The sequence below is a fragment of the Salvelinus namaycush genome, chromosome 27, assembly GCF_016432855.1.
Source record: "Salvelinus namaycush isolate Seneca chromosome 27, SaNama_1.0, whole genome shotgun sequence".
Lineage (NCBI taxonomy): Eukaryota > Metazoa > Chordata > Actinopteri > Salmoniformes > Salmonidae > Salvelinus > Salvelinus namaycush.
In genome coordinates this window covers 1473362-1495154 of record NC_052333.1, presented here as the reverse complement: position 1 = coordinate 1495154, position 21793 = coordinate 1473362, and positions in this window count along the sequence as shown.

The following is a 21793-nucleotide window of genomic DNA, read 5'->3' as shown; positions in this document are numbered from 1 at the left end:
CAGGGTTGTGATGAGGCACCAAACACTGTCCACGTTACATTAGACAAATCAAATCAAACTTTGCGCCGAATACAACAAGTGTAGACTTTACCGTGAAATGCTTACTTACAAGCCCTTAACCAACAGTGCAGTTCAAGAAGAAGAAAATATTTACCAAGCAGACTAAAATAAAAAGTAATAATAAAAAGTAACACAATAAGAATAACAATAATGAGACTATGTACAGGGGGCACCGGTACAGAGTCAATGTGGAGGCTATATACAGGGGGTACCGGTACAGAGTCAATGTGGAGGCTATATACAGGGGCCACCGGTACAGAGTCAATGTGGAGGTTATATACAGGGGGTACCGGTACAGAGTCAATGTGGAGGCTATATACAGGGGGTACCGGTACAGAGTCAATGTGGAGGCTATATACAGGGTGTTACGGTACAGAGTCAATTTGGAGGCTATATACAGGGTGTTACGGTACAGAGTCAATGTGGAGGCTATATACAGGGGGTACCGGTACCGAGTCAATGTGGAGGCTATATACAGGAGGTACCGGTACAGAGTCAATGTGGAGGCTATATACAGGGGGTTCCGGTACAGAGTCAATGTGGAGGCTATATACAGGGGGTACCGGTACAGAGTCAATGTGGAGGCTATATACAGGGGGTACCGGTACAGAGTCAATGTGGAGGCTATATACAGGGGGTACCAGTACATTTACATTTTTTACATTTAAGTCATTTAGCAGACGCTCTTATCCAGAGCGACTTACATTTTTAACCTTTATTTAACGAGGCAAGTCAGTTAAGAACAAACTCTTATTTTCAATGACGGCCTAGGAACAGTGGGTTAACTGCCTTGTTCAGGGGCAGAACGACAGATTTGTACCTTGTCAGCTCGGGGATTTGAACTTGCAACCTTTCGGTTACTAGCCCAACGCTCTAACCACTAGGCTACCCTGCCGCCCCAGTACAGAGTCAATGTGGAGGTTATATACAGGGGGTACCGGTACAGAGTCAATGTGGAGGCTATATACAGGGGGTACCGGTACAGAGTCAATGTGCGGGAGGACAGGTTAGTTGAGGTTAACTGTACATGTAGATGGGGGTGAAGTGACTATTTATAGATAACAAACAGCGAGTAGCAGCAGTGTACAACAGTGGAGAGGGGGGGGGGTCAATGTAAATTGTCCGGTGGCGATTTTATGAATTGTTCAGCAGTCTTATGGCTTGGGGGTAGGAGCTGTTGAGGAGCCTTTTGGTCCTAGACTTGGCGCTCTGGTACGGCTTGCCGTGCGGTAGCAGAGAACACAGGCTATAACTTGGGTGACTGGAATCTCTGACAATTATAGAGAAAATGGAGAGACCATGAGTGGGTCTCACACACAGCAAAGAAATATAGGATGAGATAATGAATATATCCCATCATCCAGGTCTCTCAGCCACTAAGGACTTAGACATGCAAATCACTGCTAAGGTAATATATTACGGCCTAACTAGATGTTTTAAAGTAACCAACCAAACTTTTGTAAAAGAAGAGTCTCTGCAAAAAGAATGGTCTCTATCAGTCTATTTTCCCACACTTATAGTCAGAGCTGTTCCCCACCCTGATAGTCAGAGCTGTTCTCCACCCTGATAGTCAGAGCTGTTCTCCACACTGATAGTCAGAGCTGTTCCCCACACTGACAGTCAGAGCTGTTCTCCACCCTGATAGTCAGAGCTGTTCTCCACACTGACAGTCAGAGCTGTTCCCCACACTGACAGTCAGAGCTGTTCTCCAACCTGATAGTCAGAGCTGTTCCCCACACTGATAGTCAGAGCTGTTCTTCACACTGATAGTCAGAGCTGTTCCCCACACGGATAGTCAGAGCTGTTCCCCACACTGATAGTCAGAGCTGTTCCCCACACTGATAGTCAGAGCTGTTCTCCACACTGATAGTCAGAGCTGTTCTCCACCCTGATAGTCAGAGCTGTTCTCCACCCTGATAGTCAGAGCTGTTCCCCACACTGATAGTCAGAGCTGTTCCCCACACTGATAGTCAGAGCTGTTCCCCACACTGATAGTCAGAGCTGTTCTCCACCCTGATAGTCAGAGCTGTTCCCCACACTTATAGTCAGAGCTGTTCCCCACACTGATAGTCAGAGCTGTTCCCCACACTGATAGTCAGAGCTGTTCTCCTCCCTGATAGTCAGAGCTGTTCCCCACACTGATAGTCAGAGCTGTTCTCCACACTGATAGTCAAAGCTGTTCCCCACACTGATAGTCAGAGCTGTTCTCCACCCTGATAGTCAGAGCTGTTCCCCACACTGACAGTCAGAGCTGTTCCCCACACTGATAGTCAGAGCTGTTCTCCACCCTGATAGTCAGAGCTGTTCCCCACACTGATAGTCAGAGCTGTTCCCCACACTGATAGTCAGAGCTGTTCCCCACTCTAATAGTCAGAGCTGTTCTCCACACTGATAGTCAGAGCTGTTCCCCCAAACTGACAGTCAGAGCTGTTCTCCACCCTGATAGTCAGAGCTATTCCCCACACTGACAGTCAGAGCTGTTCCCCACACTGACAGTCAGAGCTGTTCTTCACACTGATAGTCAGAGCTGTTCCCCACACTGATAGTCAGAGCTGTTCCCCACACTGATAGTCAGAGCTGTTCCCCACACTGATAGTCAGAGCTGTTCTCCTCCCTGATAGTCAGAGCTGTTCCCCACACTGATAGTCAGAGCTGTTCTCCACCCTGATAGTCAGAGCTGTTCTCCACCCTGATAGTCAGAGCTGTTCCCCACACTGATAGTCAGAGCTGTTCCCCACACTGACAGTCAGAGCTGTTCCCCACACTGATAGTCAGAGCTGTTCTCCACCCTGATAGTCAGAGCTGTTCCCCACACTGATAGTCAGAGCTGTTCCCCACACTGATAGTCAGAGCTGTTCCCCACTCTAATAGTCAGAGCTGTTCTCCACACTGATAGTCAGAGCTGTTCCCCACACTGACAGTCAGAGCTGTTCTCCACCCTGATAGTCAGAGCTATTCCCCACACTGACAATCAGAGCTGTTCCCCACACTGACAGTCAGAGCTGTTCTTCACACTGATAGTCAGAGCTGTTCTCCACACTGATAGTCAGAGCTGTTCCCCACACTGATAGTCAGAGCTGTTCCCCACACTGACAGTCAGAGCTGTTCCCCACACTGACAGTCAGAGCTGTTCCCCACACTGATAGTCAGAGCTGTTCCCCACATTGATAGTCAGAGCTGTTCCCCACACTGATAGTCAGAGCTGTTCTCCACACTGATAGTCAGAGCTGTTCCCCACACTGATAGTCAGAGCTGTTCCCCACACTGATAGTCAGAGCTGTTCTCCACACTGATAGTCAGAGCTGTTCTCCACCCTGATAGTCAGAGCTGTTCCCCACACTGACAGTCAGAGCTGTTCCACACACTGATAGTCAGAGCTGTTCTCCACACTGACAGTCAGAGCTGTTCTTCACACTGACAGTCAGAGCTGTTCTCCACCCTGATAGTCAGAGCTGTTCTCCACCCTGATAGTCAGAGCTGTTCTCCACACTGATAGTCAGAGCTGTTCTCTATACTGATAGTCAGAGCTGTTCCCCACACTGACAGTCAGAGCTGTTCCCCACACTGATAGTCAGAGCTGTTCCCTACACTGATAGTCAGAGCTGTTCCCCACACTGATAGTCAGAGCTGTTCCCCACACTGATAGTCAGAGCTGTTCTCCACCCTGATAGTCAGAGCTGTTCCCCACACTGATAGTCAGAGCTGTTCCCCACACTGATAGTCAGAGCTGTTCCCCACACTAATAGTCAGAGCTGTTCCCCACACTAATAGTCAGAGCTGTTCTCCACCCTGATAGTCAGAGCTGTTCCCCACACTGACAGTCAGAGCTGTTTCCCACACTGACAGTCAGAGCTGTTCCCCACACTGATAGTCAGAGCTGTTCCCCACACTGACAGTCAGAGCTGTTCCCCACACTGATAGTCAGAGCTGTTCCCCACACTGATAGTCAGAGCTGTTCCCCACACTGATAGTCAGAGCTGTTCCCCACACTGATAGTCAGAGCTGTTCCCCACACTGATAGTCAGAGCTGTTCTCCACCCTGATAGTCAGAGCTGTTCCCCACACTGATAGTCAGAGCTGTTCCCCACACTGATAGTCAGAGCTGTTCCCCACCCTGATAGTCAGAGCTGTTCCCCACACTGATAGTCAGAGCTGTTCCCCACACTGATAGTCAGAGCTGTTCCCCACCCTGATAGTCAGAGCTGTTCTCCACACTGATAGTCAGAGCTGTTCCCCACACTGATAGTCAGAGCTGTTCCCCACACTGACAGTCAGAGCTGTTCCCCACACTGACAGTCAGAGCTGTTCCCCACACTGATAGTCAGAGCTGTTCCCCACACTGATAGTCAGAGCTGTTCCCCACACTGACAGTCAGAGCTGTTCTCCAGACAGATAAAGTGTAGAAGATTATGTCTCAAAGAGACAGCATGAGAGCTACAGTGTTCTCAGGACCCAGCTGGTTTATGAGAACTCACAGTACATCTCTGCTGCTGATAAATACACTGTCATCTAGTGTTCTAGATACGGTCTGTTTTGACAAACTGGGGCTCTTCTCCTGTGCATCTTCCCCGCTTTCAATGGCCGACACTTTTGCTTTTCAAAGAGCAATTAACTCTAATTAACCACATTTATGATGCAAGGTGGACCCCTCCCTCTGCCAGTTCATCACACACACACACACACACACACACACACACACAGCTCAGCCAGGAGTCTTAGTCAGGGTAAACCCAGCAGATGTTTCATTGCCATCTCTGTGTCTGTATTGTCACTAGTGCTGTGAATAACAAAACATGTCAGAAAGCATTCCTATTCAGATGCACTAATGCAAATCACTTGGCCAATCATTCATTCATAGATTCCATTCAATTTCATTCAAATCACTTTATTTGTTATTCAGATCAGGACGATTTTGAAGAGGAAAACAAGAGAAACGGCATTGACAGTGAGAGATTTTAGAGACTTATTGGTGACAGAAAAATAGACAGGAGTGAAATGTTGGAGGAACATAGTAGCCTGTAGCCTGCAGCCTGTAGCCTGTAGCCTGTAGCCTGTAGCCTGTAGCCTGTAGCCTGTAGCCTGTAGCCACATGCCAATCATTTACCATGACCCAAACATAAGAAGCTGCTGACTCCAGTTACACATTAGTGGAACAAACCTTTCGATCCCAACCCAGTGTGTGTGTGTGTGTGCGCGCGTGGACCCGTTATCCGAGGATATAGCTAGCTCAGCTTCCTGTGTTAACAACTCTCCATCAGGGAATCATTCTGTGTTCTGTCTCCTTGGTAAATGTGTCTTCAAGGACAGTGAGTTCTGGCTTGGAATGTTCCAGTGGACTACAAAAGCACAAAGGCATGTTTGTCTACAATATTACATCTTCCTCTTCTTTCCACATCAACATCATCATCTTCATTTGGGTCACAGACTGAGAATCACAATCCTGACTTTTCTGACCTAAAGAGTCAATGTAGGTGTCCAGGGATGGTATTTAAGGATGTTGGGCATTGGCCAGCCCGGGCTGGTAGACAGCCATGGTCACATTCTCTGGAACATTCTCTAGAACATTCTCTGGAACATTCTCTAGAACATTCTCTGGATCATTCTCTAGAACATTCTCTAGTACATTCTCTTGAACATTCTCTAGAACATTCTCTTGAACATTCTCTGGAACATTCTCTGGAACATTCTCTAGAACATTCTCCAGACAACGATTGAATATGTTCTACTAGGTTTGAAAAGATCTAGTGTCTGGCTAGCGGGTTATCTTCATTGCCATCCCTGTAAGAAGGTCCAACCCTGGTGCTTCCAGGGCCAGCTGACAAAGTCAGGACATCTGACGGAAAATAAATAGTTCCTAACCATAGATTCAATTCTCTTTATCAAATCAAAATGTTATTTGTCACACGCGCCGAATCTCTCCCTCTCTCTCTCTCTCTCTCAAAAGTGGAAACACATTTGACCCCAATAATTACCATGGAATATGCTTTAGCAGCAATCTTGAAAAAAAATCCTCTGCACTATCATCAACAGCAGACTCCAACATTTCCTTAGTGAAAACAATCCACTCCAACATTCCATGTTCCCTGATTTCCTCCCAAGTTTCAACCCGAGTCACATACGGTTCCAGCATTTGTAGGAGCTGTATCTACTACACTTTGTTCCGAGACAAACCGGATCACTCAGAGTTCCAATGTGGCAATTGTTTGCTTGCCGAGAATAATAAGCTTGAGGTGTCTTCCTTGATCACGCAGGATGCCAGTCTACATAACAAACTGGGGACAACGCAGAGTGGAATGTTTACATTTTCGACGCCGGTGACTAGACGGCGTTCGCACTTGTTGGATGCATCTCCGCCTTGTCGTTTGTCGTTATCCGACTGGCCTGTGTTGCCCGGAGTTTGTTCGCAAGCGGAGCAATCTCCTGCCTCCTCTTGCTCCTCTTGCTGTGCTCTTTTGACTCTGCTATCAGATGGGGGATCTGATAGCAGAGTCAAAAGAGCACAGCAAGAGGAGCATGGCAATCAACGAGGGTCGCGTGTCACGAGCCGTGGAAGCTGAAGACAGCGGCCTCGCGCATAGCAGCTTACACTCCTAACGAGAGGCCCGGAGCGGATATAAACACCGAATACTTTAGCCGTTCTGGAGCCTGATCTTCCTGCACCTTCGTCGCTAGGGGTTACCGGTGTCTGCAGCCGCAGTGCTTACTCCTATTCCTTCCGCTATGATTTCTAAGTCGACGTCGGCAACCTTCTGTCCCTACTCTGGATCGAGCGGGGACTTCTCCATCTGTCGGAGGCCAGCACCAGGCGCCGGGAACAACGGGCACAAGTTGTCCTGCCTCTCGTCCGTCCATAAAGGCTTCTCCATCTGTCGGAGGCCAGCACCAGGAACAACGGGCACAAGTTGTCCTGCCTCTCGTCCGTCCATAAAGGCTTCTCCATCTGTCGAAGGCCAGCACCAGGCGCCGGGAACAACGGGCACAAGTTGTCCTGCCTCTCGTCCATCCATAAAGGCTTCTCCATCTGTCGAAGGCCAGCACCAGGCACCGAGAACAACGGGCACAAGTTGTCCTGCCTCTCGTCCGTCCATAAAGGGTTCTCCGAATCCTGTGAAATGTGGGAGTGGGCGGATTTCCTCGTCCTTCTCGCCAGCCGTTATTTTGAGCAGCTCCATGGTAAGAAATGTGACCGTTCCTGGTGCAAAAACAATGTCTTATCCCGGAGCTCGAGTGAATGACATTACTAAGCTATGTCAGTACATGGAAATTGATTCTATCGTAGTCCATGTGGGTTTGAATGACATTATGAAGGGCAGCTCTGAATAGTTGAAACTGGATTTTAAAGAGCTGATTGACTCCCTGCTAGACACGAACAAAAGACCCATCATATCTGGTCCTGTGCCCTCTCTGATCATATCTGGCCCTGTGTCCTCTCTGATATTATCCGGTCCTGTGCCCTCTCTGATCATATCTGGTCCTGTGCCCTCTCTGATCATATCTGATCCTGTGCCCTCTCTGATCATATCCGGTCCTGTGCCCTCTCTGATCATATCCGGTCCTGTGCCCTCTCTGATCATATCCGGCCCTGTGCCCTCTCTGATCATATCCGGCCCTGTGCCCTCTCTGATCATATCTGGCCCTGTGTCCTCTCTGATCATATCCGGCCCTGTGACCTCTCTGATCATATCTGTTCCTGTGCCCTCTCTGATCATATCTGGCCCTGTGCCCTCTCTGATCATATCTGATCCTGTGCCCTCTCTGATCATATCCGGCCCTGTGCCCTCTCTGATCATATCCGGCCCTGTGCCCTCTCTGATCATATCTGGCCCGGTGTCCTCTCTGATCATATCCGGCCCTGTGACCTCTCTGATCATATCTGTTCCTGTGCCCTCTCTGATCATATCTGGCCCTGTGCCCTCTCTGATAATATCTGGCCCTGTGCCCTTTTCTGATCATATCTGTTCCTGTGCCCTCTCTGATCATATCTGGCCCTGTGCCCTCTCTGATCATATCTGGCCCTGTGCCCTCTCTGATCATATCTGGCCCTGTGCCCTCTCTGATCATATCTGTTCCTGTGCCCTCTCTGATCATATCTGGCCCTGTGCCCTCTCTGATCATATCTGGCCCTGTGCCCTCTCTGATCATATCTGGCCCTGTGCCCTCTCTGATAATATCTGGCCCTGTGCCCTCTCTGATCATATCTGGCCCTGTGCCCTCTCTGATCATATCTGGCCCTGTGCCCTCTCTGATCATATCTGGCCCTGTGCCCTCTCTGATCATATCTGTTCCTGTGCCCTTTTCTGATCATATCTGTTCCTGTGCCCTCTCTGATCATATCTGGCCCTGTGCCCTCTCTGATCATATCTGGCCCTGTGCCCTCTCTGATCATATCTGGCCCTGTGCCCTCTCTGATCACATCTGGCCCTGTGCCCTCTCTGATCATATCTGGCCCTGTGCCCTCTCTGATCATATCTGGCCCTGTGCCCTCTCTGATCATATCTGGCCCTGTGCCCTGTATTAATAATTCTTCATTGAGACAATGACTTATCAACGACCCAAGCCCAGCTCAGCTAATCCCTACCATTGTAACGCAGTTTCCTGGATCCTTTCACAGCACTATAAGGCTGCGTTGAGACAATGACTTATCAATGACCCAAGCCCAGCTCAGCTCATCCCTACCATTGTGACACTGAGTTGGCATAATGCTTCAGCAAATTTACATTACACCAGAGGGGTTGGAAGACACAATGTAAGTAACCTAATTCATGTCCCTCTAACTGCCCTGAAGGCCTCTGCTGATCCTACAGCTATTGTATGCAGTAATCATGTGCCTATGAACCATATTTATCTTCTTGTCAATATGGGGGCGCTGTTTTCACTTTGTAAAAATTCGTTCCCAAATTAAACTGCCTCGTACTCAATTCTAGATCGTACAATATGCATATTATTATTACTATTGGATAGAAAACACTCTCTAGTTTCTAAAACCATTTGAATTATATCTGTGAGTAAAACAGAACTCAAGTTGCAGCTAACTTCCTGTCAGGAAGTGAGAAATCTGAAATCGGGCACTCTGTTCCAGGGTCAGTTTATTAATTTGCATGTAATCTATGAGTCGACATGCACTGCATAGGCCTTCCCCTAGATGTCAGTAAGCAGTGAGAATTGGAATGGTGTTGCTAGGCAGATCTGAGGCCATATAAAGGGTCTTGGAACGTGGGGTGCACTCTTTTCAACGTTCGTCATGGCGCAAGACAGACCTCAGGATGGCATTCTGAAAAGCTCTCGTTATAGGCCTTAGATATATCCGGCTCTGATTTTATTCGATATAGGTGTTAAAGACATCATAATGTAGTTATTTTAAACCGAGTTATATCAGTTTATATCAGTATATTGCGATTTTCGGATATTTCTTTGTGCTGCGTTATGAAGAGTTGGGCACGTCTTCGCCACATGGCTAATGTTTGCTGCTAATTCCTAAGTTGAAGACGTCAATCTACAACCGAGCAACGATGATTCTGGACAAAGGACCACTTGCACAAGATTCTGATGGAAGCTCATCAAAAAGTAAGAACTATTTATGATGTTAATTCGTTGTTCTGTTGAAAAATGTAAAACTACTATTCCGCCATTAATTTCGGTGCGGTCTCGCTTTAACGCACGCAGTATTTCGTAGTAACGTTAATTTTAAAAATCTAACACAGCGGTTGCATTAAGAACTAATGTATCTTTCATTTGCTGTCCAACCTGTATTTTTTAGTCAAGTTTATGATTAGTTATTGATTAGATTAGGTGCCTCTCCCAAGATTTCTCCCGACATTTTGTTGGCAGCTTGGCTACTATTCTCATTGTATAACCACGATTTGTGCCGCTAAATATGCACATTTTCGAACAAACAATATATGTATTGTGTAATATGATGTTATAGGACTGTCATCTGATGAAGTTTTGAGAAGGTTAGTGAAAAATGTAATATCTTTTGCTGGTTTATTCGCTATCGCTAACGTGCATGAATCAATGCTGCTGTGTGGTTGGCTATTGTAGTAAGCTAATATAATGCTATATTGTGTTTTCGCTGTAAAACACTTAAAGAATCTGAAATATTGGCTGGATTCACAAGATCTTTGTCTTTCATTTGCTGTACGCTGTGTATTTTTCATAAATGTTTTATGATGAGTATTTAGGTAATTCACGTTGCTCTCTGTAGTTATTCTAGTTGCTTTGGTGAGAGTTGTGATGGTGGCTGCAATGTAAAACTAGGATTTATACCTGAAATATGCACATTTTTCGAACAAAACATATGCTATACAATAAATATGTTATCAGACTGTCATCTGATGAAGTTGTTTCTTGGTTAGTGACTATTTATATCTGTCACGATCGTCTTGATATGAGAGATTGGACCAAGGCGCAGCATGATATGAATACATCTTCTTTTTATTTATACGAAGACGGAACACGAAACACTTATTCAAACTAACAAAACAACAAACGACCGTGAAACTACAAACGCAAGTGCACACACAAACTACTTACGTTCAACATAGACTAGACATAGACAATGACCCACAACAGCTAAAGCCTATGGCTGCCTTAAATATGGCTCCCAATCAGAGACAACAGTAACCAGCTGTCTCTAATTGAGAACCCATTCAGGCAACCATAGACTTTCCTAGACACCTACACACAACACTAAACCATCTATTCTCCTTAACCCTCTAAACCATACAACCCCCTAGACAATACAAAAACACATACTTCACCATGTCACACCCTGACCTAACTAAAATAATAATGAACACAAAGATAACTAAGGCCAGGGTGTGACATAACCCCCCCCTTAAGGTGCGAACTCCGGGCGCACCAGCATAAAGTCTAGGGGAGGGTCTGGGTGGGCGTCTGTCCACGGTGGCGGCTCTGGCACTGGTCGTGGTCCCCACCCCACCATAGTCACTACCCGCTTACTTAACCCCACTGGACTGAGGGACAGCACCGGACTGAAGGGCAGCACCGTACTAAGGGGCAGTACCGGACTAAGGGGCAGCACCAGGATAAGGGGCAACACCAGGATAAGGGGCAGCACCAGGATAAGGGGCAGCTCCGGACTGAGGTACGGCAGCTCCGGACTGAGGGACAGCACCGGACTGAAGGGCAGCACCGTACTGAATGGCGGATCCTGGCTGGCTGGCTCCACCCCACCATAGTCACTACCCGCTTACTTAACCCCACTGGACTAAGGGGCAGCACCGGACTAAGGGGCAGCACCGTACTAAGTGGCAGCACCGGACTAAGGGGCAGCACCAGGATAAGGGGCAGCACCAGGATAAGGGGCAGCACCAGGATAAGGGGCAGCTCCGGACTGAGGTACGGCAGCTCCGGACTGAGGGACAGCACCGGACTGAAGGGCAGCACCGTACTGAATGGCGGATCCTGGCTGGCTGGCTCTGGCGGATCCTGGCTGGCTGGCGGATCCTGGCTGGCCGGCTCTGGCGGATCCTGGCTGGACGGCTCTGGCGGATCCTGGTTGGACGGCTCTGGCGGATCCTGGCTGGACGGCTCTGGCGGATCCTGGCTGGACGGCTCTGGCGGATCCTGGCTGGACGGCTCTGGCGGATCCTGGCTGGACGGCTCTGGCGGATCCTGGCTGGACGGCTCATGACTGGCTGACGGATCTGGCTGCTCATGGCTGGCTGATGGATCTGGCTGCTCATGGCTGGCTGACGGATCTGGCTGCTCATGGCTGGCTGACGGATCTGGCTGCTCATGGCTGGCTGACGGATCTGGCTGCTCATGGCTGGCTGACGGATCTGGCTGCTCATGGCTGGCTGACGGCTCTGGCAGATCCTGTCTGGTTGGCGGCTCTGGCAGATCCTGTCTGGTTGGCGGCTCTGGTAGATCCTGTCTGGTTGGCGGCTCTGGTAGATCCTGTCTGGTTGGCGGCTCTGGCAGATCCTGTCTGGTTGGCGGCTCTGGCAGATCCTGACTGACGAATGGCTCTAGCGGCTCCTGACTGACTAACGGCTCTGACGGCTCGGGACAGACGGGCGGCTCTAATGGCTCGGGACAGACGGATGGCTCAGACGGCGCTGGGGAAACGGATGGCTCAGACGGCGCTGGGGAGACGGATGGCTCAGATGGCGCTGGGGAGACGGATGGCTCAGATGGCACTGGGCAGACGGATGGCTCAGATGGCACTGGGCAGACGGATGGCTCTGGCCGGATGAGGCGCACTGTAGGCCTGGTGCGTGGTGCCGGAACTGGAGTCACCGGGCTAAGGACACGCACCTTCAGGCTAGTGCGGGGAGAAGGAACAGGGCATACTGGACCCTGGAAGCGCACATTAGGCCTAGTGCGTGGTGCCGGAACTGGTGGTACCGGACTGGGGACACGCATCTCAGGGCTAGTGCGGGGAGCAGCAACAGGACGCACAGGACTCTGGGGACACACAGGAGGCTTGGTGCGTGGTTTAGGCACTGGTGGTAAAGGGCTGGAGACACGCACCATAGGGCTAGTGCGTGGAGGAGGCACTGGTGGTACTGGACTGGGGCGGGGAGGTGGCGCCGGAAATACCGGACCGTGCAGGCGTACTGGTTCCCTTGAACACCGAGCCTGCCCAACCTTACCTGGTTGAATGCTCCCCGTCGCCCGACCAGTGCGGGGAGGTGGAATAACCCGCACCGGGCTATGTAGGCGAACCGGGGACACCATGCGTAAGGCTGGTGCCATGTAAGCCGGCCCGAGGAGACGTACTGGTGGCCAGATATGTAGGGCCGGCTTCATGACATCCGGCTCAATGCCCAATCTAGCCCTACCAGTGCGGGGAGGTGGAATAACCCGCACCAGGCTATGAACACGTACAGGAGACACCGTGCGCTCTATTGCGTAACACGGTGTCCGCCCGTACTCCCGCTCTCCACGGTTAGCCTGGGAAGTGGGCGCAGGTCTCCTACCTGCCCTCGGCCCACTACCTCTTAGCCCCCCCCCAAGAAATTTTTGGGTAGTACTCGCGGGCTTCCAGCCTTGCCTCCGTGCTGCCTCCTCATATCGCCTCCTCTCGGCTTTCGCTGCCTCCAGCTCTTCACGAGGGAGGCGATATTCTCCCGGTTGTGCCCAAGGTCCCTTTCCATCTAATATCTCCTCCCATGTCCATGAATCCTTGATGCCTTGATCCTGTTGCCGCTTGTCATGCTGCTTGATCCGGGTTTGGTGGGTCATTCTGTCACGATCGTCTTGATATGAGAGATTGGACCAAGGCGCAGCATGATATGAATACATCTTCTTTTTATTTATACGAAGACGGAACACGAAACACTTATTCAAACTAACAAAACAACAAACGACCGTGAAACTACAAACGCAAGTGCACACACAAACTACTTACGTTCAACATAGACTAGACATAGACAATGACCCACAACAGCTAAAGCCTATGGCTGCCTTAAATATGGCTCCCAATCAGAGACAACAGTAACCAGCTGTCTCTAATTGAGAACCCATTCAGGCAACCATAGACTTTCCTAGACACCTACACACAACACTAAACCATCTATTCTCCTTAACCCTCTAAACCATACAACCCCCTAGACAATACAAAAACACATACTTCACCATGTCACACCCTGACCTAACTAAAATAATAATGAACACAAAGATAACTAAGGCCAGGGTGTGACAATATCTTTATTTGGTCGAATTTGTGATAGCTACCTATGCAGGAAAAAAATGGTGGGAAAAAAAAGTTGTCTTTTGCTATGGTGGTTAGCTAATAGAAATACATATTGTGTCTTCCCTGTAAAACATTTTACAAATCAGAAATGATGGCTGGATTCACAAGATGTGTATCTTTCATTTGGTGTCTTGGACTTGTGATTTCATAAACATTTTAGTATATGATATCCCTGTGGCTTTAGGCTAGGCTATGCTAGTCAGCTTTTTTGATGGGGGGGATCCCGGATCCGGGCTTGTGACTCGTTAGAGGTTTTAAACTGTTAGCACTGAGGTGGTGTGAGCAGCACTAACTGTCACGCTCGTCATTATGAATGGACCAAGGTGCAGCGTGGTAGGCGTACATTTTCCTTTATTAAATGAACACCGAACAAAAACAACAAAAAATACCAAACGAAACGCGAAGCTAAATATTAGTGCTGACAATGCAACATAAACAAGATCCCACAAAGCACAACGGGCGAAATGGCTGCCTAAATATGATCTCCAATCAGAGACAACGATAAACAGCTGCCTCTGATTGGGAACCATAACAGGCCAACATAAACACACAAACACCTACATGACCCACCCTAGTCACACCCCGACCCAACCAACATAGAGAATAAACAGCTCTCTATAATCAGGGCGTGACACTAACATAAATAACATGAGCATATCTACTTCTGCTTCCCAGTAAAGCAATGAAAACAAGCAAGCATCCCGGAAGAAAAGTGCTCAAAATAGCCCACGTTAACATACTGTAGGTAAAGAAACAGGGTTCATGAAATCAATAATTTGCTAGTAACAGATGACATTCATATTCTGACTATCTCTAAAACTCACTTAGATAATACAGTGGTAGCAATGCAAGGTTATAACATTTACAGAAAATATAGAAATGACCGGTGGTGGAGATGTTGCCGTTTATATTCAGAACCACATGTCACGACTTCCGCCGAAGTCGGCCCCTCTCCTTGTTCGGGCGGCGTTCGGCGGTCGACGTCACCGGCTTTCTAGCCATCGCCGCTCCATTTTTTCATTTATCCATTTGTTTTGTCTTGTTCCCTGCACACCTGGTTTTCATTCCCCCAATCACACTGCATGTATTTATTCCTCTGTTCCCCCTCATGTCTTTTCATTCATTTTTGACGCGTTATTTCTGGTGTGCGTTTATTCATTATTTATTCACGAGGTTTGTTTATTTGTTTGTACTTTATTATTGTGACAGTTTGCACGTTTTTGCACTTTGGCATATTGGATGGATGTTTCGATGCAGTGGCGTCCGTCTGTTGGTTTCTGCTGCCTAAATAATGTATGCGCCTGTTCACAACTCTCTGCTTTCCTGCACCTGACTCCGCTCCCAGTACGCACACCATTGACAAAGGATTCTTATTACAATGACGACCTACCCCGGGCCAAACCCGGGCGACGCTGGGCCAATTGTGCGCCGCCCTATGGGGCTCCCAATCACGGCCGGATGTGATGCAGCCTGGATGCCAGAATTGGACAATAACCTGACACCCTCAGCACACAGGGTGACAAACACCTACCTGGAGGTGACAGCATTCCCTCCCCCATATTCCCCCCTAGACACAACTACGACAACATAACCAACAAAGAATGGGTCACAACTCCTGCAGCTCTGTTGCATGCTGGGTATATACATAGTCAATGGTAGGCTTCAAGGGGACTCCTATGGTAGGTACACCTATAGCTCATCTCTTGGCAGTAGTACTGTAGACTACTTTATCACTGACCTCAACCCAGAGTCTCTCAGAGCGTTCACAGTCAGTCCACTGACACCCCTATCAGAACACAGAAAAATCACAATCTACTTGAACAGAGCAATACTCAATCATGAGGCATCAAAGCCAAAGGAACTGAGTAATATTAAGAAATGCTATAGATTTACATTTACATTTACATTTACGTCATTTAGCAGACGCTCTTATCCAGAGCGACTTACAAATTGGTGCATTCACCTTATGATATCCAGTGGAACAGCCACTTTACAATAGTGCATCTAAATCTTTTAAGGGGGGGGGTTAGAAGGATTACTTTATCCTATCCTAGGTATTCCTTAAAGAGGTGGGGTTTCAGGTGTCTCCGGAAGGTGGTGATTGACTCCGCTGACCTGGCGTCATGAGGGAGTTTGTTCCACCATTGGGGTGCCAGAGCAGCGAACAGTTTTGACTGGGCTGAGCGGGAACTGTACTTCCTCAGAGGTAGGGAGGCGAGCAGGCCAGAGGTGGATGAACGCAGTGCCCTTGTTTGGGTGTAGGGCCTGATCAGAGCCTGAAGGTACGGAGGTGCCGTTCCCCTCACAGCTCCGTAGGCAAGCACCATGGTCTTGTAGCGGATGCGAGCTTCAACTGGAAGCCAGTGGAGAGAGCGGAGGAGCGTGGTGACGTGAGAGAACTTGGGAAGGTTGAACACCAGACGGGCTGCGGCGTTCTGGATGAGTTGTAGGGGTTTAATGGCACAGGCAGGGAGCCCAGCCAACAGCGAGTTGCAGTAGTCCAGACGGGAGATGACAAGTGCCTGGATTAGGACCTGCGCCGCTTCCTGTGTGAGGCAGGGTCGTACTCTGCAAATGTTGTAGAGCATGAACCTACAGGAACGGGCCACCGCCTTGATGTTAGTTGAGAACGACAGGATGTTGTCCAGGATCACGCCAAGGTTCTTAGCGCTCTGGGAGGAGGACACAATGGAGTTGTCAACCGTGATGGCGAGATCATGGAACGGGCAGTCCTTCCCCGGGAGGAAGAGCAGCTCCGTCTTGCCGAGGTTCAGCTTGAGGTGGTGATCCGTCATCCACACTGATATGTCTGCCAGACATGCAGAGTGCGATTCGCCACCTGGTTATCAGAAGGGGGAAAGGAGAAGATTAATTGTGTGTCGTCTGCATAGCAATGATAGGAGAGACCATGTGAGGTTATGACAGAGCCAAGTGACTTGGTGTATAGCGAGAATAGGAGAGGGCCTAGAACAGAGCCCTGGGGGACACCAGTGGTGAGAGCACGTGGTGCGGAGACAGATTCTCGCCACGCCACCTGGTAGGAGCGACCTGTCAGGTAGGACGCAATCCAAGCGTGGGCCGCGCCGGAGATGCCCAACTCGGAGAGGGTGGAGAGGAGGATCTGATGGTTCACAGTATCAAAGGCAGCCGATAGGTCTAGAAGGATGAGAGCAGAGGAGAGAGAGTTAGCTTTAGCAGTGCGGAGCGCCTCCGTGACACAGAGAAGAGCAGTCTCAGTTGAATGACTAGTCTTGAAACCTGACTGATTTGGATCGAGAAGGTCATTCTGAGAGAGATAGCAGGAGAGCTGGCCAAGGACGGCACGTTCAAGAGTTTTGGAGAGAAAAGAAAGAAGGGATACTGGTCTGTAGTTGTTGACATCGGAGGGATCGAGTGTAGGTTTTTTCAGAAGGGGTGCAACTCTCGCTCTCTTGAAGACGGAAGGGACGTAGCCAGCGGTCAAGGATGAGTTGATGAGCGAGGTGAGGTAAGGGAGAAGGTCTCCGGAAATGGTCTGGAGAAGAGAGGAGGGGATAGGGTCAAGCGGGCAGGTTGTTGGGCGGCCGGCCGTCACAAGACGCGAGATTTCATCTGGGGAGAGAGGGGAGAAAGAGGTCAAAGCACAGGGTAGGGCAGTGTGAGCAGAACCAGCGGTGTCGTTTGACTTAGCAAACGAGGATCGGATGTCGTCGACCTTCTTTTCAAAATGGTTGACGAAGTCATCCGCAGAGAGGGAGGAGGGGGGGGAGGAGGATTCAGGAGGGAGGAGAAGGTGGCAAAGAGCTTCCTAGGGTTAGAGGCAGATGCTTGGAATTTAGAGTGGTAGAAAGTGGCTTTAGCAGCAGAGACAGAAGAGGAAAATGTAGAGAGGAGGGAGTGAAAGGATGCCAGGTCCGCAGGGAGGCGAGTTCTCCTCCATTTCCGCTCGGCTGCCCGGAGCCCTGTTCTGTGAGCTCGCAATGAGTCGTCGAGCCACGGAGCAGGAGGGGAGGACCGAGCCGGCCTGGAGGATAGGGGACATAGAGAGTCAAAGGATGCAGAAAGGGAGGAGAGGAGGGTTGAGGAGGCAGAATCAGGAGATAGGTTGGAGAAGGTTTGAGCAGAGGGAAGAGATGATAGGATGGAAGAGGAGAGAGTAGCGGGGGAGAGAGAGCGAAGGTTGGGACGGCGCGATACCATCCGAGTAGGGGCAGAGTGGGAAGTGTTGGATGAGAGCGAGAGGGAAAAGGATACTAGGTAGTGGTCGGAGACTTGGAGGGGAGTTGCAATGAGATTAGTGGAAGAACAGCATCTAGTAAAGATGAGGTCAAGCGTATTGCCTGCCTTGTGAGTAGGGGGGGAAGGTGAGAGGGTGAGGTCAAAAGAGGAGAGGAGTGGAAAGAAGGAGGCAGAGAGGAATGAGTCAAAGGTAGACGTGGGGAGGTTAAAGTCACCCAGAACTGTGAGAGGTGAGCCATACTCAGGAAAGGAACTTATCAAGGCGTCAAGCTCATTGATGAACTCTCCAAGGGAACCTGGAGGGCGATAAATGATAAGGATGTTAAGCTTGAAAGGGCTGGTAACTGTGACAGCATGGAATTCAAAGGAGGCGATAGACAGATGGGTCAGGGGAGAAAGAGAGAATGTCCACTTGGGAGAGATGAGGATCCCAGTGCCACCACCCCGCTGACCAGAAGCTCTCGGGGTGTGCGAGAACACGTGGGCAGACGAGGAGAGAGCAGTAGGAGTAGCAGTGTTATCTGTGGTAATCCATGTTTCCGTCAGTGCCAAGAAGTCGAGGGACTGGAGGGAAGCATAGGCTGGGATGAACTCTGCCTTGTTGGCCGCAGATCGGCAGTTCCAGAGGCTGCCGGAGACCTGGAACTCCACGTGGGTCGTGCGCGCTGGGACCACCAGGTTAGGGTGGCAGCGGCCACGCGGTGTGAAGCGTTTGTATGGTCTGTGCAGAGAGGAGAGAACAGGGATAGACAGACACATAGTTGACAGGCTACAGAAGAGGCTACGCTAATGCAAAGGAGATTGGAATGACAAGTGGACTACACGTCTCGAATGTTCAGAAAGTTAAGCTTACGTTGCAAAAATCTTATTGACTAAAATGATTAAAATGATGCAGTACTGCTGGCTGGTGAAGTAGGCTAGCTAGCAGTGGCTGCGTTGTTGACTTTGTTTGAAAGTGTTGCTGGCTAGGTAGCCTCGATAACTGGCTAGGTAACCTCGATAACTGGCTAGATAATTACTCTAAACTACACAATTATCTTAGATACAAGGACAGCAAAGACAACTATGTAGCTAGCTAACACTACACTAATCAAATCGTTCCGTTGTAGTGTTTCGGTAGAAGTTGGCTAGCTGGCTAGCTAGCAGTGTTGACAACGTTAGGACGGCGAAAATAGCTGGCTAGCTGACTTTGTTTGAAAGTGGAGCTGGCTAGGTAACCTCGATAACTGGCTAGATAATTACTCTAAACTACACAATTATCTTAGATACAAGGACAGCAAAGACAACTATGTAGCTAGCTAACACTACACTAATCAAATCGTTCCATTGTAATGTTTTGATAGAAGTTGGCTAGCTGGCTAGCTAGCAGTGTTGACAACGTTAGGACGGCGAAAATAGCTGGCTAGCTGACTTTGTTTGAAAGTGGAGCTGGCTAGGTAACCTCGATAGCTGGCTAGATAATTACTCTAAACTACACAATTATCTTAGATACAAAGACAGCAAAGACAACTATGTAGCTAGCTAACACTACACTAATCAAATCGTTCCGTTGTACTGTTTCGGGAGAAGTTGGCTAGCTGGCTAGCTAGCAGTGTTGACAACGTTAGGAGGTTCGATAATTCGATAATAATCTAAACTACACAATTATCTTTGATACAATGGATAGAATGGATACAATAGATGGAAGGAAAGTAGTGTGGAAATCTACCCAAAAACAATTAGGCAACAATACATTTGTCACAGTGTTTAATGATCGGAGATAAGCGCAGGAATACGTAATAGGGGGTTTTATGTTCTCCACCCAAACAAAAGAGCGAGGTGTAAACCTCTAAATAATACACGGGACGAGACCTGTAAAACAAGTGCACAATAACACGTAGCATGGAAGCCGATACAACAGCACAGGTAACAATAACCGACAAGGACAATGGGGAATGGAGGGCACATATATACACATACTAATCAGGGGGAATGGGAACCAGGTGTGCGTAATGAGACAAGACAGTCCGGGGTTTGTGGTAATGATCCAGTTCAGTGAAGCCTAGCAGGCCGGAGTAGACCTCCAGAGCTGGTGAACGGAATGAACAGTAGTACTGGGGGGATCCGTGACAATTCAATCCCTTCTAGACAATTGCCTGGACAAAATGGTTCAATGTAACAGTGAAGGTGTAAACTTGGCAGTAGAAAACCTAAACAGTATATTTGACCTCTCAGCTTCACCTAAGAAAATAAATAATGACAAATGCTTGGATGAAGAACGCAAAAACCTAAGAAAGAAAGAGAAACCTGTCCAACCAAAAACATAGAGACCCAGAAAACCTGAGTCTACGCCTTCACTATGATGAATCACTAAAACAATACAGAAAACCTGAGTCTACGCCTTCACTATGGTGAATCACTAAAACAATACAGAAAACCTGAGTCTACGCCTTCACTATGGTGAATCACTAAAACAATACAGAAAACCTGAGTCTACGCCTTCACTATGGTGAATCACTAAAACAATACAGAAAACCTGAGTCTACGCCTTCACTATGGTGAATCACTAAAACAATACAGAAACCTGAGTCTACGCCTTCACTATGGTGAATCACTAAAACAATACAGAAAACCTGAGTCTACGCCTTCACTATGGCGAATCACTAAAACAATACAGAAAACCTGAGTCTACGCCTTCACTATGGCGAATCACTAAAACAATACAGAAAACCTGAGTCTACGCCTTCACTATGGTGAATCACTAAAACAATACAGAAAACCTGAGTCTACGCCTTCACTATGATGAATCACTAAAACAATACAGAAAACCTGAGTCTACGCCTTCACTATGGTGAATCACTAAAACAATACAGAAAACCTGAGTCTACGCCTTCACTATGGTGAATCACTAAAACAATACAGAAAACCTGAGTCTACGCCTTCACTATGGTGAATCACTAAAACAATACAGAAAACCTGAGTCTACGCCTTCACTATGGTGAATCACTAAAACAATACAGAAAACCTGAGTCTACGCCTTCACTATGGTGAATCACTAAAACAATACAGAAAACCTGAGTCTACGCCTTCACTATGGTGAATCACTAAAACAATACAGAAAACCTGAGTCTACGCCTTCACTATGATGAATCACTAAAACAATACAGAAAACCTGAGTCTACGCCTTCACTATGGTGAATCACTAAAACAATACAGAAAACCTGAGTCTACGCCTTCACTATGGTGAATCACTAAAACAATACAGAAAACCTGAGTCTACGCCTTCACTATGGTGAATCACTAAAACAATACAGAAAACCTGAGTCTACGCCTTCACTATGGTGAATCACTAAAACAATACAGAAAACCTGAGTCTACGCCTTCACTATGGTGAATCACTAAAACAATACAGAAAACCTGAGCCTATGCCTTCACTATGGTGAATCACTAAAACAATACAGAAAACCTGAGTCTACGCCTTCACTATGGTGAATCACTAAAACAATACAGAAAACCTGAGTCTACGCCTTCACTATGGTGAATCACTAAAACAATACAGAAAACCTGAGTCTACGCCTTCACTATGGTGAATCACTAAAACAATACAGAAAACCTGAGTCTACGCCTTCACTATGGTGAATCACTAAAACAATACAGAAAACCTGAGTCTACGCCTTCACTATGGTGAATCACTAAAACAATACAGAAAACCTGAGTCTACGCCTTCACTATGATGAATCACTAAAACAATACAGAAAACCTGAGTCTACGCCTTCACTATGGTGAATCACTAAAACAATACAGAAAACCTGA